Source organism: Bombus huntii, chromosome 1 (assembly GCF_024542735.1).
Source record: "Bombus huntii isolate Logan2020A chromosome 1, iyBomHunt1.1, whole genome shotgun sequence".
Classification (NCBI taxonomy): domain Eukaryota; kingdom Metazoa; phylum Arthropoda; class Insecta; order Hymenoptera; family Apidae; genus Bombus; species Bombus huntii.
This window is the reverse complement of record NC_066238.1, coordinates 9,471,574-9,487,225: the sequence shown is the minus strand read 5'-3', so window position 1 is coordinate 9,487,225 and position 15,652 is coordinate 9,471,574. Positions and strand designations below refer to the sequence as shown.

At 41.3% G+C, this 15,652-nt stretch overlaps 1 protein-coding gene and 1 long non-coding RNA gene across 7 annotated transcripts in view; one reads left to right on the top strand and one right to left on the bottom strand.

Annotated features, from left to right (window-relative positions):
* The window catches only part of LOC126872092 (uncharacterized), a 66,063-nt gene extending 52,232 nt beyond the window's left edge, over window positions 1-13,831 (top strand). Inside the window, exons 2-3 of the long non-coding RNA XR_007691847.1 lie at window positions 10,228-10,409; window positions 11,733-13,831. This is a non-coding gene — a long non-coding RNA (uncharacterized LOC126872092). The remainder of the gene's footprint in view (window positions 1-10,227; window positions 10,410-11,732) is intronic.
* Window positions 1-15,652, bottom strand: part of LOC126868462 (3-phosphoinositide-dependent protein kinase 1) — a 407,826-nt gene that overhangs the window by 152,745 nt on the left and 239,429 nt on the right. The gene's annotated exons all lie outside the window — the stretch shown is intronic.

The window sequence follows — 15,652 nt, the reverse complement described above, 5'->3', positions numbered from 1 at the left end:
CTAAACATTACAAGGCTAAGCAGCAAACTTATTAGCTTCAATTTCTCGTTCGCGAATGATGCGTGATTAATGAGCGATTCAGCGATGAAGGCACACGCCATCGAGGAATTGAAAATGGACGTTATCTAAATTCAAGGTATAAATCCGCGAAGATTTACGATCCGATGGAAGTCGACGCAAGATATCACAGCAATTTCGGTGCGACTCACGTACAGATTGAGGAAACGTATTAAACGAGCGAGATATAAATCTAACCAGGTATTCCCTGTCTGCGATCGTTTGAATCTCATTAACACGGTGAATGTGAAGGTCGAACCGAAGGTTCAGCAATCTCCGCGAAGTTCTGCGACGATGACGTTATGTAATTGACAGCGAGGGTAACTGGGTGATTAATGGGTGAATTTGTTCTAAGATCGATTGCACGTGTGTCTAACAAAATGTCAACCGAATCAGCGAAAGTCGCAGATTTCTTCATGTTAGTTTCGTAATGGAACATTGCGTGTGAGTTCTAGATCCGACGTTCGTTCGATTACCGATTATTATGACCTCACACGCTGGAAAATTTTATTCTTTACGATTCATTTGGCCTTGTGAAATAATAGTCTCCTTAGCAAACAGCGCGATCGATTTAAAAGCATATTAACGACTCGTACGTTTCATATAATTTTCAACGGAGAAAATACATGAGACCGGTTGTGATATTTTGAACGTTAGAAGACGTATCCTAGTGGCGATTATGAATCCGTTCTTCGAACGCGATTTTCAGACAGCCGCGAAATCGCGATTAAAATGCAGAATTCGCCGTGCATGCATATACATGAGACACATAACAGGTCGGTGGAATTACACGAAGAATTGACGCACGTTCGCGGTTAAACAAACGACACAATGGGCGAGAAGAGCGTAGAACACGAGGATCGTGGAAATTTTCGAGAGGCTTTGGTAGAGCGGCCGAAATACGCGCGCATTGCCTCGTTTACAGGACAACAGATGAAATCTTGCGTGTTCAATGTATCTTGCTTGATGTTGGCATTTACGCGCGACTAAAAATGAACTGCTCTGTTTTTCAAGTAAATGTTGGTTAAAAACTTTACATCCAGATATCAAGTTTAAACTTAATTTACGGTTAAAAATTCAAATTCCAACCAATCTCCAGCCGACCAGAGATTACGCAAGCTTCGATCACAAGGGACATGGACGATGACAGAAACCGCGCTTATTGTCGATATAATGACGTAAAGCGTTGTAATGTCTCGATTAGGTGGACGAGGACAAAAAGCAGTGCGTTTTGTTGGGCATTCGCGTATCATCGGCCGCATATCAGTAGGCATACGCTCGTACGTACGCAGAGGTGCATCACTAAACACGCGCAACGGCGCGTTGCTATTATCACCGTTTTCTCACGACGCGTACGCGCGTATTCCGTTATCGAATGCGCACCGTGGCCTAAAGCCTTTTATGTCAAATGAGAATGAACCGACACATTTTAGCGTGTCGTGTCACGACGTCCACCTCGACGACAGCTGACGAAGCACGCGAATACCGTTGCTGTTATCGTCGACCATGCCATTATGTGTTGAACTTTTCACGCCAACAATTTCAACTTTCGATTCTTAGTTGCTTCTTGTGTTGTAAAGTATATCCTTATATACTTATATTAAGTCTTGTTAATGTCACAGGTAAATTTACTAGACGTTGTAGATTCGAATCTGTTATGTGTTTTCAAAGATAATGATGGCTTATAAGAATTTACAGGCCTTCAATCACACTGCATTTAATAGTTTATATCTTAAAGAACGACTAAAAAATGTAAGACCAGTTAGATGCTGTGTACTTCATTGCTACTAAAGGTTGAAAATAGGACACAATTTAGAAATTAGAAAAAATTGTAATATAAGCATTTGAATGAAGTAGGGCGCTGATGGTATAATAGAAGCGAAATAACAGAAATAAAGAGTATAACGGCGTGTGTGAGGGTGGTAGGTCGCTGAAAGTTACAGACACGCGATCCGGAAGTTTCGCTCCGAGTAAATTACAGGCTGCCGTTCGTTACATGTTACCATGTAAGCGAGATTTTTGTCGAAAATATTTGTAATCTCAACATAGGGGGGAACATGGCACTGAGGAATCGACATATTCTCAGAACTCGATTGCTAATGACGCAAATCGCGTTTTTTAGTCCTTGAGAGAAAACAAATACGAAAAAGAAAATAAAAGTAGAAGAAAATGAAACTTCATGCGATGACGCAAAAGGAAAGAAAAACAACGATAATCTAGAGATAAAGCGAGTACCTGTACGATATCAATCGCAACAATCGCGCTGGAATTTAATAAATCGTCTTGCCCGCTATCGGTTCTGCGAAGATTAAACGCAACGGTGCCCCGGCATCGAAACGAAACGACGCAGTATTGTATCGCAGTATCGAGATGGCTTTCAAGATTTCTTACGTCCAGCACAGAGTTTGTAAATGCACGAAGATTTCTGTAAACTCCCATTACCGAAAGGAGGAAACGAATCGCATTCCAGAAACCACTTGCCCGATTGATCACTTTGTATCGTGCTACGACGTCAAACAGCCCGCACGGGTTCTTTTACTAAAATATACGCCGCTACGATCGCGGTAATGGTGCAAAATTACTGTATCGCGTTGTAAATTGCGCTTACCGGCGAAATCTGGCAATTTCGGATCGATCGGCAAGCCACCAGCCTCGTCCGTTCGCTATACTTGGAAACGAGGCTGTTTACCTCGAAATTGAATACTTTGGAAATACTTATGCTGGTTTTTTTCATCGGTCGAACGGTCCACAGTGATAAAAAGCAACAATGTGACCAATGGTGATAAATTCATTTTAAACATTTACAACAAGCATGATTTAACTCTGTCAGGAATTTTATCTTACTTTCGTTAAAACATTGTCAAGTTTACAGAAAATATAAAAGGTCATTGTTGATATGTAAGATATCTCGTTTGAAGTTTGATGTTTTTCTTAAAACAAGTTAAAAGTCTGTTTTGTATGTTCAAACTGGAGCGACATTTAGGTATAAATATTCGACGGGAATTCCAACGAAAGGTAAACGTCTCACAGAATTCGAAGCTAACATTTTTTTGGAAACCCATTAGGTACCTGCTACTCAAACTTCGAAACACCAAATGCACGCAAAGGGGCCAAAGTGGTGAAAAGCCGTGGAATTAAAGATATATCGGAGCGCGACACGGGCTCCGTGAAAATTCCTAAGTGGCATGTGTGTGCATGTGCGCGAGTGTCGTAATCAGTCCCTTAAAGGGGCCCAAACACAGCGAGTCAATATTGGTGCAGCCTCGTTTTCCAGCTCCACTCTCTATCGCGTTGCTGCCGCTCGACCTGTTTAATCAGACCAAACGAGCGCGCACCTTAATCGTCGCAGGAATGCGCGACCGCGCTCGTTTCTTCCGTTTGTTTTTCATTTAGCCAGGCCACACGCGAACACCACCCTTACTTCACGCGCGTTCTTCTCTTTGGAAACCGCCGTGCCGATTTTTCAGAATGTTTTAAGAAGTTAAGACGATCTTGGAGTTATTCGATCGTGGCGAATGAGTGGAGCAAAACTCAAAGAAAGGATATTTATCTACTTAAGGAAGAATAAAGTTGGAAAAGTTTGATTGGAATATGAATTCGATAATTTGGTAATGCTCGGTATGCTGCAGGAACAGCTGATATTTATCAAAGCAGGGGCGACGAGGCGTATTATACCGCGCACGCGAAGAGGAAAATAAAGCAAAAATTCGCGATAACGAATGCGTCGCAACGCGACGCACGCCCGGTAAATCTTTAGCGCGAGCAGATTATTCAAACTTTCCTTAATGGCCTCTTACAAAATGCCACGACCTTAATCACCGCCGTATAATTGCGCGACCTCCGTGTTCAACGCGAACACCTTGCCATCTGTGAGCTGGGTTTCAAAAAGTATTTGCATCCTTGTTCCCTTTCCTCGCTTTCTCCTTTTCTTCGCACTTTTTTCTCTCCTCTTTGACTTTTCTTCTGCCTTGAACTAACGCGATATTCTCTTCAACTTTCCTCGTTGATTTAATTTGTTCGTGGTGGAACGATTCGAAGCGGTACGACGCGTGGAACGTTCGGAACGAAGCAAAGCGAGTCGAAGCCGGTTGAAATGAGACGACGCGAGTCAATCATCGGTTTGGCGTCACTCCCCGATCGCAAGACAATCGTAATTACAGATAGCGTTTCGCAGAAGATGGCTTGATTAGATTTTAAATAGCAAACATCATCGCTTCCTGCTTCTTTGCTTTACGTATCGCGCGCTAACGACGCTTTAATAACACGATAATGGCGTATCGGTACGCTTGCTATCCCTGCTTCGTGACAGTTCTGACAATCCTCGTGTTTCTCTTATTTCTTCCTTTCGCTTCCCTTCGTTTCTCTTTCTCTGAGTAAATGGCTCGATTACTCATCGATAGAATGTCATTCTTATCGGCTATTCTTCCAGATTTCTCGTTTTCTCTCTGCAGATATCTTCCACTTTCGAACTGAATGATTATTTCTATCTTTGCATATTCCTAAAGTTATCTTGATCGTGCGCTTATTTTCTTTTTAAGAAATCTTCTTTTTACTCCATCTTTATTTAAATAAACGGGTGAAATATTTTCTGTCCATATTTCTTCTGCATTCTTCCTGTCCCATTTTTCACTCTCGAAGGGAGCCGCGCGTTTTCCACCATTCTACCCCTTTGCGAGCAAGTTGACACGAATTCAAGGCACGATTAGCGTGACTTCGGACGTCAGAGAACTGTTATTGGATTACCGCACGACGTAATTAAGGACACCGATGGAAATAAATCTTTTGTCTTAGCCAGTTGGTAATTTGCGACAGATGCACGAGGATAATCCGTAGGTAACATCGTTGATTCCGTTTATTACGGACTGCCGTGTCGTGATATTTATTTTCGGATTCGTTTAGGTTATATTTCTCTGTCTATTTAGCTCGATGGTTGACGGCGATTTTAATAGGTTAGGGAAACATTTGCTCGGAATTTAATTTTTCTCTTTTATGAGATTTAATTTATTTTACTGAAACTCTAACAAAGTGTTCGAACGCTTTCGCGCGCCTGTGTACAAAACCAAATACCTCGATTTATCCTTGCAAGCAGACGATGAAAAGTTCTCAAAGCCCGTCTCGGGCTTACTACCAGAGATTTACTCGCAAACGAACCACAAACTTCGTTCAACCCCGTTTTCAAGAGTCGCGAGGCAAAACAGAGCGGCAGTTGGCGTAAATTGGGGAAATATTTACAATAATCCGGACGAATTGCGAGTTCTACCTGGTCATTTCGTCTCAGAGGAGTACGTGTTGCCGGATCTGGTGGTTTATGGAATTTCCAACGGGACGAGAAATCCGGCCAGTGCATTCTCTTCTTTATCGGTCGCACTTATCGCGTCGCCGCAGAACGTGGCCCCGGCTCATTTTGAAAGGAACAGAAGGCCACACGAAACGCAGTTCCATTCAGAAATTCCGGTCACGCTCGCAAAACCGCGCGTTTTTCAAAACCACAGCCGGTAGACCGTGAACGCCCGATGCAAGGATTAACTCAATGTCTGACTTATTCTCTTCGATACGAGCTTCCAGCTTATTATTTCTGTTAATTAGGACCTGTCGGCTGTGTATATGAAATGTTTACAATCGATTCTACGCAAACCGTGAAAGTAGGCTTCTTGAGAAATTCGTATGTAGTGGCTCAAGGATCTACAGTTAATCAAATACGCTTTGTAGCGAAAATTCCATGTGTACCTTCGACTTTTCACTCGAAGGTAACCAGGAAAAGTAATCAGAAAATTCCGATGGTTATCTCGCAGAAACATACAAAAATTTAGAGAAAAGAAACACAGCGTCGATAAAAGAAATCGTTTACCCGTTCGGTAGGCATAGTGTATCGAACGCAAACTAGTTGAAACGGTGAATAAAAAAGAAAATAGAAAAGAGGCTGTCAGTTAGAGAGACGCTGTTTCCTGTCTGGCCGCGTATATCGAGGAATCCGCGTTCGCGGGGACCTTGAAAGGCACGCGCGGAATCCGGCTTCGCTCCGTGGCGTGCTCGCTGTTCGCGCGCGTTCTCCGCGGCCGAGCGGTTTCCTGCTCTCGCGAAACGATACGTACCGGCTGGCCCGCTCGTGATTAGCTGCCGTTTCGAATTAACCGGCCGCCTATCCGCTCGTTAAAGTCTCGCCACTCGAAATAGCTGCAGGAGATTCCTTCACGCCCGCGGTTACGCAATCGCTGTCCCAACTCGAGGGAAACGAAGAAATTCCCGCATTATCGCACCGGGAACATCTCTTGGATTCTCGTTCTATTAAGCTGTTCTTTCCAACGGGACAGAATTAGGCGTAGTCTCTTAAGGTATTTCTATGCTCCTTCTTGCTTGTCGTGAAACGAAGCTTTCGAAAGCTTGGAGCAGGTTTCGTTGGTACGTAAACGGCTGACTTTTAAAACGATCGTGAGGCGTGGAACAAGTGATCAAACAAGTCTTTACGATTTCGATCGATCACTTTGCGGAAGTATTTACGTGCAAATTTCAAAAATACGCGTTGCATCGAAGGAATTTCTTCATCCTTATACTGTGCTGAAACATATCGCGCCTTTCAAAATACCCGCATAAAACGAGCTATCGAGACGCATTACGTTTACGCTCTTACGTAGAGAACATCGAAGTTGCGTTTGTATGACGTTTTCGCTTGCGAAGATAAAAAAATAAATAACGCTTTCCGCCTTGTGACAATTATTATTTATGGAGCCTCATTGTCAGCGTGTCTTTATCATATAGGTAATAAAGAAACAAGGAAAGTTTTTTCAGGTTAGGTAGATGTGTATAAATAAACGACACGGTACGTTGTAAAAGCTGTGTCTGAACGTATATAAATTTACACGAGATGCTTTCATACTGATCTCTGGAAACCGAAATAATTAGCATTAGCGAAAGATTTTCCAAGAAACATCATCACAGGGGATATTTGCGGAATCGTAATTGGCCAGAACGATCTCGTGGAAACCGCGTTTCCTTCGCGGAAGTCTTTCTTATCTCGGGCATATTATTAGTTTTGAGGAAAGTACATCTTTTTCCTCCTTCACGGTCTAATCTTTAGACGTTCTGTATCGCGAAACTAGTTACGGACTTTCCTCGTAAGATATCTTCCTTCCTCCTAACACGATTTCTGAACGATCTACATACAAATCTTTTAAAGACTTTTAGATCTTGCCCGTTCTTCGTATCATTTGTAAACTTGGAATATCGTGTAATGTTAAACCACTTTTCTAGGATAAAAGTTTGGAATTTTAAAAAGTTTCAAGGATCAAAAATTAGCGCTTCGTAGATGATATTCGACGAAAACGCTGCCTGTCAAAAAAGACATTCGTCCTTCGTAAAACAACGAATTTCAGGTAACGTCCGACTGACGAATGGTTTTCTCGCCGGTCGTAAACCTTGACAAGTTGCGAAATCACTTGCCACGAGTATAATCTATGAAAACAACGTAACATACTTGAGTAAAAGAGGCAAGATCCGATAGGTACGTTTTCGATAACGACGAAGGATGCGATAAACGCGAACCATTTTCGTTAATTACCTTTCTGGGAACTTTGTTTGAAGCGCGCGTATCTATTCGACAAACAAGATGCATATTTATAAGCGCGTTTTGCGCGCTATTCGTATACGAATTTTTGTCACGGTGGAAAGGAAGGTTGCTTCGTTCACACAAACAGAAACTCATTTTTCTCTTGGATTGTTCAATGTCGGCATTGGTGATCCTGAGGAATGATATTTAACCTGTTTGCTTTGTCGGCTCTTCAATGACTTTACCGGACTAATGACTTTATTCTAACAGGTGTTCGTCATCGCGCTTTCTATTTCAAAGTCCAAACTCTCACAAAAGACTAAATTCAAAGAGGATTAACTTGTGTTACAAGTTTATCGAGCACTTCATCCTTCTTTGAGAAATCCTTTATACCTTGTGATCAGATAATAAAACTGCTAGTAGATAAATATTCAAATATTCCGACATCTGTCAATTACTCTTGCGATTCGCGGAAAGCGGCCGTACAAGGTGCCAGTGTTCTCGAGCCAAGTTGCTCGATCGTGTTCGTAGAAATTCGCGAAGGCAAATTAGCTACCTGCGAATCAACGATTTCTCCCTGTTGTTCTCGTCCGATCTCGACGATTTTGTAACAGTGACAAATACGTAAATCCCAGAATCCACCGAATGACGCCGCCAGCTCATCGTGCTTTCTCGAGGTTGAAGCTGAACTCACGCGTTCCTGGTCACGTTATGAAACGATCGATACCATCGTTTGAAAATGCCAAACTTCCTCGATCATTGGTTCTTCGAAGGAACATCCATTATAATTTCAGATGTAAATCTAAAGTGAGCTCGTGCTTGCGAGTATTTCGCGACTTTTTCCTCGTTCGATTGCGTCACTCCGCTACGTCAAAACGTGCGCTACCAGTTTCGTTATTGTCGCCAAGCTACTGGTTGGTATTATCGTGGCCACTAACGACAATACGCTTTAGAGTTTTCGGTCGGCCAGCGAAAATCTCTACGTCTATTTACGATCACTGTAATACGCAAATATCGCGGAAGCCAACTTTTACCTCCGTCGATTTACGCAACTACAGGTTTCACCCGCGTTTTTGCGCGTTAATAGTGACAGAATAAATTTATAAGGTTAGAGGCTCTAGATTACGAAGCTACGGTTTCTGAAGGTTCGTCAGTGTCAGTGACTCCACACAGAACGTCCTTTCACGATGATCAGTAGATCAAAATGATCGACTATTTCGTGGCCACGATACGAAAAATCTGTTTTCTAAAATAGTCACGCAACTGGTACATTTTATAGAATCGTAGAGGGAGACGAACATTCAGAAAATTTAACGATGATAAAAAACGTTAAGATGAATGATCAAAGCGTGAAGCTGAAGCGTAAAAATCTGATTAGGATGAAGAAACTAAAAGGATCGCTTCGGAAATTATTTTTAGCTCTTACGGTACTGTTGCTTTTTTTAAGGAAAGAAATCATTACTTGGGTTATCCGATTAGTGGAAGTACCGTTATCGGCCGCGAATTATCGCCAGGCTCGGGAATTAACCGGTTAATTGTTATCGCGAGCACGATAAGTGTTGACGTCGAAGTCTCTTCGTTTTCGTTTCCTTCGTTCGGTGAGCCGATATCAGGAAACCGATGCGACGCCGCGCTGGGCTGTGGCAATTAAAGCTGTCAGCGAGCGCGGCGTACAACTGCGAATGTAGATAGCGCGTTTTGCCAAGTGAATTCACAGGAAACGAATTATCATGGTTCGTCGAGATACTTAATATTGTAGCATCTAATTTTTTACCATAGCGTTGCTCGTCAGTCAAGAGATGAATAATTAATTGGAAAGTCAAGCGGCACTGTCGAACCTTTGATCCTGTCGATTTTAAACCACGGATGTTCATCTAGCATTTAATAGAATCTTCTTATCCGCTATCACTATTTTAACGCTTGTACAAGGAAGTTATCTTTCAACTAAGGTTTTGACATTAGACCCAGCAATCTTTAACACGGACTTTTAGATATTTTATAGGAAGATCACAGGAGAAAATGAACTTGAGTATTAATTAGAACGAAAGCGATACTGCAACACTTGCATGTTAATTGCAAAAATAAAAAAGTCTAGTAGCCTGTGTTGGAACAAAAGGATATTTTTTTTTATTATTATTTAATTTGTACTTTGCAATATGTCCAGCTGGACATTTGGTAAATTTTTCTAACTTAATTGCTAAATAACATATGGATGACTACCCCCAGCCGGATACCATCTTCGAGTTTGACTATTTTATTTCTTTAGTCAGGTCAGTGGGGTGTTTTCTTTTTAGTCTTCAAAAGGTTAAATGGTTAAGAATTTTTAATAAGGAACGTAAGAACGCTTAATAGTGGCAATGAAGATAAATTCGCAGTGTTATTCATTAGATTGTATCAGTGGGTGAAGTACGCGAGGCAATTGGTCGCGTTCGCAGCGCGCGTTCACCTTTTTGCGCGTGCTATTTCGAGCGCGGTGTTGACAAGAAGCGACGCGATACGCGAGCCTCGGCATTTAGCTGGCCGTTTTCTTCTCGAGCTGACCAACAAAACAGGAAAACGACTGTGTCCAACAGGTGTCGTTAAGCCGGTTCCCTCTACCCGTAATGAACATTCTCTTTTATTTACAGTTCAGCCGGCTTCGCGCGCTCCGCCCGATGACGTGCCTATTAACATCCGCGGTTGCGTGTATACATTGGACACAGACCTTTCTTATCCGGCCAACACGGATCTCTCTATTTTTATTTGGCCCTCTAACGTTTGCTGTTTTGAAACGCCACACGCTCAACGGTGCAATGCTGATACGATATATGTAAGTCCATTTATCCGAACCCTTGGGGAGCGAACACTTCATATAACCGAAGTTCATGTAGTCGGTGTTTACTGATTCTCCTTGTTGTCCACGATTTCTCGCTGCCATAACAGAAATTCACGTTTAGAAGTTTAGATAAGCGGCCGCTAATTAACATTTTGTTCGCATTAATGCCTCGAGTAAATATAGTCCTATCTACAATTTAAATTACTGCATACTTTTCGCTTGGCAGAAACGTTAGCTGTTTTGTAAAGAAAAATCTGAGTAAAAATATAGAACAATGACTCTATCGAAGTATAATAGCAACTCAAAGCCATTAAGAAAAAAGCCTAAGTCACGGAGGAATTGGATTTAAAACGGGTTTCGAAGATTCTCTAGTCTTGAACCTGGATTGTATAGTAAATGTAATATTCATCGATGATCATTATCAAACTTTTCAAGGATCTTCCATTTTGTATCAATGTTATTTAGATAATTATCGTTTTAAAGCGTCAGACGGCTTCCAACATCTAACATTTGTAACGATGCTAATTATTGTGAATCTTTTTTCACGATCGTTCTAACATTAACGAGGAACTCTTAAAGGTCGTTCTTCTTATCGGCTGCACGATAAAAACTACGACTGGAATCAGGCGTAGCTGTCCATAACACGCCTGTAATCGGCTAAATGACGACGCAAAATGCAATTTACACTTCGGTGCAGTATGATCTAACTTTTTGCTAATCTACGCGATGGCGCCATGAAAAGTCCTTCGACTTTTGTTTTCTTTATTGTCGTAGTTTTCCTTGTTAGTGTCGAGGATATCTATAATAAATACAACAACGAGGAACATAAGAACTATTTTCGTCGGCGTTTCACGTATCACTCTGGTCATTGGTGATCTACGATACTACCAAAAATAACTCACATTATACGGGGCAGTAAAATAAAGTAGATAGATGAAAGTATAATTTAGTTTCTGTAAATGCCACTTACATTTCATTGCTACGCTGCTGATTTATTACTAATGGGAATTCCGTTCAAGATGCTAAAAGAAAACAATAACAATACCATCTATCTACTAGCGAATAAGATATTAAATCGAAGATAGGTATAATTGACGAGCTAAAAATCAGGTGCCTCGTCTCTTAATTTCATTCTCTGTCGCGGTAGCTTCTTAGAGTTTGAAAGAACAAAATGAATTTTTTGCAATAGTAAACACAGAACACTACCGCACGAAACACAGCAATGATTTGTTTCATATTACTATGATTTTTATCCCTGCAATTTCAAGAATCCGTGGTCGAAACTTAGCACCTTATCAAATCCAATTCACGTTTCAGATTGGAAAATTCCTGAAAAAGAAGCTCTTGGTGCTCCAACCGGATTGGAAGAACGAACAACTCGTGGGTTGCGGCATCGTTTAATCTGGCGGATCCGTTTTTAAGAATCATCGTTTAACGTTGTATCTTCGCGCGCGTTTCCCGGGCGATTTTCCGAGCTTAAGGACAACGATGGTTTCGGAAAACGAGATGGAAAAAACGCTTTGTTGCTGGAATAATCCTGTGACGAGAGGGCGGGATACGGTGTGAGAATAGATAGCAAAAGGACAAGCCAAAAGGGACAAAGCAGACTTTGGGAAAAAAATGCAGGCAAATACGGAGGCGGCGTTCTTTTCTAATCTATTGACATAAAAGACTAATGACAGAACCTTCCTAGAAGTACAAGCTACCACTTTGGAAATTTGAAAGAGGAATTTACGTTATTGGTCCTCCGTGAGACACACGGTTGTACATTATTGGCAGAAAACGGAGTGTTGTTTTAGGTTCGAATTTTGCTAGACCAAGACTTTCTATTCGAGATAAGAAGTCCTTGTTACGGTCGTCGAAGCTACTCCCTGATTTCTTTTGTGAAGGCAGAAAGGATCGTCAATTGAATCCTAATGGACAAATTGTGAATGTAAACAACTAAATAAAATAAAAAAAAAAGCAAAAAAAAATTGAATCCTGTAGCGACATGAATTGTTCTTTGAAGCGCTGCAGGCAGAGATCCTACGCCTCTGGAGCAACAGTTCGAAGAATTCTTCGAACAATAAGTTCGTTCGTCGCTTTGAAAGCATACGGACTTGAAAACACCGGTCGAAAGCATCATAATCAAGAATCTGATCCTAATTTCATAAGATACTGCGCAACATTCGAAAACAACAGAACTCTCTCATAATATCTGAACGCGCGTTCTCCCATCAACAGGTTTCTCCCATCGCGGCGAGTTCACGAGCATCATCGCTGGAACCTCGAATCCCCTTCGATCCCGGTGCAACATCTGCTCGATCATGAGTACATAAAGGCAAGAAACCGTGAGAAAAGACCGAATCGCGCGCGAACACGGGACTGCTACGCGGCAATTAAGAGATCGGCGATCGATCGGGGAATCCACCGTTTCCCGGAAACGGCGCACGGAGGAAAACGCCGGCTGGGAATGGAGGTTTGAGGCCGATCCACGAGGAACGCGTTCCTCCGGTCGGCCACGGTCGACGGAGGAAACGAGCCTCTGCCCGGAATACACGTTTCACCACTTAATTATCGTTCATCGCTTAATTATTTTCCTCTCATTGTCGGCCTGGCACCGCGCCGGGCATGATAATCAGCCGCGATTCCGACGCGGAAATTGCGGAAAGAAGCAGGAAGCTACGTCGTCTTCTTTCCTCTGTTTTTTTCCTCTCCTTCTTTTTCTTTCTTTTTCTTCTCTTCCCTCTCTCTCTCTCCCTCTCTGTCTCTTTCTCTTTCTCTCTGCCTTTCGCTTCTGCAACGGCGTACGTGTAATACCGTTAGCCGTTGACAAGCCGATGCATCCTGGCCGCGAATCACCTGAGGAAAGGAAGAAAACAGAAGAGAAGAAGCGACCGGACGAACGCACAGGAGAAACAAAGAAGGGAATACGGAGGTAACTGGTAATATCGCCGCGAATAATAGCATTCTCGTTACGTCACATCCTGTAAACAACGTTTACGATTTGACGATTCGGTGGAAACGCCGGGAATAATCGTAATTTGCGGTGGCCACTGGTAACGCTTCAGCGATTCACATTTTCCTACATCCTGTTGCTCCGACGTCCCGTTTCGAACTAAGGAACGCAGGGATTGAAGGAACGAGGTGTTATGGAAAATCTGGTTGCACGTGTTGGACGTATTATACTTATCTATAATAAGTATTAACTTATTATAAATAATTAGCCATGTTACTGCGCCACGCCAGAAAAATTACTGAAAATTCTCAACGCGAGAATTGATTGTAATTTTAATAAATATTAAAAAAAAAAACGTGTTGGACGAAACACTCGAAACGTCTTGGTGAACTTCCGTATACTCGTTTGAAAAAATTTCTGTGGCTGGCTAAACATCAAATTCTTAAAGTTAGAGCAGTTATTTTGTACTTATGTCCTACTGGACAAATTGTAAAATGTAAATAAATAAATAAAAAAAAAATTTGTACTTTAATCGTTCCACCATGATATTTTATGCATCTTGGTTAATAACGTGTACAACGAACTTGGAAAGTTCTTCTTTTCTACAGCGTCGATTAATTTTCAACGTATAACGTTGCTTTTCTTTCCCTAAAAAAGTCATCTTTGTATTCAATTCCTCTTAAAGAACAACCAACTAAAATTTCGTGGCAGCTTTTTCGTTAAAAGTTTCTTGCAACGGCTATCCGTCTCGACCGGCCAAAAGTTGTTCGATCTTTCCACAATTTCCAACCCAGAGAAAAAGGGAAAAGAATTCGCACCGTGCATGATTTATGCTGGCTCGATAGTCCTCGAGTTCAATCTCGAGATCTGACAGCAAGGCAAACAAAATTTTTGCAGGGAGGAGAATTCGACGTGATGGTCGTGCGTTCTGGGGCGGGCAAGTTAAGTAAAATAGTTGTTTGCATCGTTGAACTAAGGCTAAGCTACGATGTGACAGATTATGCACGTCGGAGCTGATCAGAAACCGCAATATTTTTTTTTTATTATTATTTAATTTGTACCATACAATTTGTCCAGTTGGACATTTGGTAAATTTTTCTAACTAATTGCTAAATAACATGTGGATGGCAATCTCCAGAGGGATACCATCTTCGAGTTTTTTTTTTATTTAATTCTTTGCATTCAAAATTTGTCCAGTTTGGACATTTGGTAGAATCTTCGAGTTTGACTATTTTATTTCTTCAGTCAGGTCAGTAGGGTGTTTTCTTTTTAGTCTTCTTTCTATGAGAATTTTACTCGCTTCAGCAACCAGCTGATTTGCATGTATTGCCGTTCTTTCCTTATATTTTTCTGCGTACCTGCCGATTTCTTCTTTGACCGTTGGTATTTTTAAGTCTTTGCGTATATCCTCGTTTCTGACATACCATGGATCGTTGGCTATTGTTCTCAGTATCTTCGATTGTGGTGACTCTAGTTTATTTATGTGGCTCATGGCTGCTGTCCCCCATAGCGGTATTCTGTACGTCCAAATTGGTTTTATTATCGTTTTGTTTTTAGTTTATTTTCTATGCTGAGTTTAGAGTTTCGACTGGTTAGCCAGTACCAAACCGTAACATGAAACGTCCTTTTTTGAAAGACTATTTGGAAAAGTGTTTGATATTTCTTTGGAGCAACGTAGCTTTGTTGTTACTAGGTAACGAACTAATAAAATTGTAGAATCCTGACATTCTTTAACTTACGGTAGATACATCGAGGGAGCTGTTTATAAGAAACTGTACGAAGAAACATTTGTATATTTGCGTATCAACGAGCGTATAAGTTGGTTGAGATTGTTCAATGTGAGTATTCTATCCATCAGTTAATATCATAAATATCGACTGTAACCAATTTCAATGTACGATTCATAATTGTTGTCTCTTATGCAATATTTAATACGACAAGATGGTTAACAGAGCTCGTCGACGGAAATACAGCGTTCTTAATTGAAAACTGTCTCGGAAACATTCTGTTCTTCTACTTGTAAGTCATTAATTCTTAGCAGGACCTCGCATGTACAACAACCGACATCTTGAGAGTCGAGCGTGTCAGTAATAGGCGATATCGGAACGTGTCTACTTATACATTTGTTCTGTCATCGCTTCAATAGATTTTTCATAGCAAATAACTCCCGTTGTTAGATTTATACTTGCGAACTCGAATATTCTCGTTAATAATCATTAACTTCTAACTGTTTGTTGACGATGTCTTCATTTATTCCTCAATGACTTATGTTAGACCACAATTTACATTCTGTTTATTT